General features: G+C 35.6%; 1 pseudogene; it reads left to right on the forward strand.

The window, feature by feature from the left end:
• Positions 1-266: 266 nt before the first annotated feature.
• LOC136138965 (transcription initiation factor TFIID subunit 13 pseudogene) lies at positions 267-644 on the forward strand (annotated as a pseudogene).
• Positions 645-2,867: the final 2,223 nt, after the last annotated feature.

A 2,867-nucleotide genomic window follows, 5' to 3' on the forward strand; every position in this document is an offset into this window, starting at 1 on the left:
GTATTTGTTATGTAAGTGTATAGGCACACCTCAGAGATGTTGCAGGTTGGGTTCCAGACCATTGCTGTAAAGTGAGTATCACAATAAAGTGGGTCACACAAATTTTTTGGTTTCTCAGGGCATATAAAAGTTAGGCAAAAAAAAAACACAAAAAAAACAAAACAAAAACAAAAAAAAGTTAGGCTTACACTACACTGTAGTCTTTTAAGTGTGCAATAACAGCTCCGTGGGAGGCGGGTGCATGCTGGAGGTGGCTGGCTGCTGGGATGGCAGGTGAAGAAGACCCCACCTTTGAGGAGGAAAATGAAGAAATTGGAGGAGGTGCAGAAGGTGGACAGGGTCAAAGAAAGAGACTTTTTTCTAAAGAATTACGGCGTATGGTGTATGGGTTTGGGGATGATCAGAATCCTTACACTGAGTCAGTAGATATTCTTGAAGACCTTGTCATAGAGTTCATCACTGAAATGACTCACAGGGCAATGGCAATTGGAAGACAAGGTCGGGTACAAGTTGAAGATATCATCTTCTTGATGCGAAAGGACCCAGCAAAGTTTGCTAGGGTTAAAGACTTGTTTACTATGAATGAAGAACTGAAACGAGCTAGAAAAGCATTTGATGAAGCAAACTATGACTATGGATCTTGACACCTTTTGTACTTTCTGCAGCTTCATTATTTTCTGGGGAAATCATATTTAATAACTATATTTTCCACAGTAAGGTTCTGATATCTAGCCATGTGAATGAAAGATAGAGAACCACAGAGTTTTCAGTCTTTATTTTCATGTCTTCAATTTTAGAGTGATATTTGAGCCTTTAATTGCCTGCGATTATATTACCATACTTTGAATTACTTACTGGATTTTAGTGACCACATGTAAGTCAAAGTACCTTGCAAACCATTCAGTTCCTTCTGACTTTTGACTGTCTAAATGATGAATTAATATTTATGTTTTAAGTGTACTTGTGCCATTGTAGGCTGTACTGTAGCTGTTTAATATGTGAAATCTAAATGGTACCTTTGATAGCTAAGACGTGTTTCATGTATTCTAAAGTTTTTAGATTACAGTAGTCTTAAGTTATTAAAAGATAGTGAACTGGTTTGTGTTTCTTTTAAGGAGAAAATGATAGAAAATACAACCTTTTTTTAGGAGTGTTTATTTGTCTTAAGATAATTTGTTTTAATACTCTTTTCTTTAGATAACAAGAGTGATTTTTTTTATTTTAATTTTTTATTTTTTAAGAAACTAAAAGTTCCCTATGAATACTTCTGTGTTGGAAGACTTATTTGATTTAAAATCTTTGGAGCTTATACTATTTGTCAGGTTTTAAGAGAACTCATTTTCCCAGGTCAAATTAAAGCTTCTAAAAATAAGTGCTTTCAAAATTACAGACCAGTATCACTGATGGATATAGATGCAAAAATCCTCAACAAAATACTAGCAAACAGAATCCAACAACACATTAAAAGGATCATACGCCATGATCAAGTGGGATTTATCCCAGGGATGCAAGGATTCTTCAGTATATGCAAATCAATCAATGTGATACACCATATTAACAAATTGAAGAAGAAAAACCATGTGATCATCTCAAAAGATGCAGAAAAAGCTTTTGACGAAATTCAACACCCATTTATGATAAAAACTCTCCAGAAAGTGGGCATAGAGGGAACCTACCTCAACATAATAAAGGCCATATACGACAAACCCACAGCAAACATCATTCTCAATGGTGAAAAACTGAAAGCATTACCTCTAAGATCAGGAACACGACAAGGATGTCGACTCTCACCGCTATTATTCAACATAGTTTTGGAAGTCCTAGCCTCGGCAGTCAGAGAAGAAAAAGAAATAAAAGGACTACAAATTGGAAAAGAAGAAGTAAAACTGTCACTGTCTGCAGATGACATGATACTATACATAGAGAATCCTAAAGATGCCACCAGAAAACTACTAGAGCTAATCAATGAATTTGGTAAAGTTGCAGGATACAAAATTAATGCACAGAAATCTCTTGCATTCCTATACGCTAAAGATGAAAACACTCCCATTTACCATGGCAACAAAAAGAATAAAATACCTAGGAATAAACCTACCTAGGGAGACAAAAGATCTGTATGCAGAAAACTATAAGACACTGATGAAAGACATTAAAGATGATACAAACAGATGGAGAGATATACCATGTTCTTGGATTGGAAGAATCAATATTGTGAAAATGACTATACTACCCAAAGCAATCTACAGATTCAATGCAATCCCTATCAAATTGCCAATGGCATTTTTTACGGAACTAGAACAAAAAAATCTTAAAATTTGTATGGAGACACAAAAGACCCCGAAAAGCCAAAGCAGTCTTGAGGGAAAAAAACGGAGCTGGAGGAATCAGACTCCCTGACTTCAGAGTATAATACAAAGCTACAGTAATCAAGACAGTATGGTACTGGCACAAAAACAGAAACATAGATCAATGGAACAAGATAGAAAGCCCAGAGGTAAACCCACGCACCTATGGTCAACTAATCTATGACAAAGGAGTCAAGGATACACAATGGAGAAAAGGCAGTCTCTTCAATAAGTGGTGCTGGGAAAACTGGACAGCTACATGTAAAAGAATGAAATTAGAACACTCCCTAACACCATACACAAAAATAAACTCAAAATGGATTAGAGACCTAAATGTAAGACCGGACACTATAAAACTCTTAGAGGAAAACATAGGAAGAACACTCTTTGACATAAATCACAGCAAGATCTTTTTTGATCCACCTCCTAGAGTAATGGAAGTAAAAACAAAAATAAACAAATGGGACCTAATGAAACTTCAAAGCTTTTGCACAGCAAAGGAAACCACAAACAAGACAAAAA

The sequence above is a fragment of the Phocoena phocoena genome, chromosome 19 (assembly GCF_963924675.1).
Source record: "Phocoena phocoena chromosome 19, mPhoPho1.1, whole genome shotgun sequence".
In the NCBI taxonomy this organism is placed as follows: domain Eukaryota; kingdom Metazoa; phylum Chordata; class Mammalia; order Artiodactyla; family Phocoenidae; genus Phocoena; species Phocoena phocoena.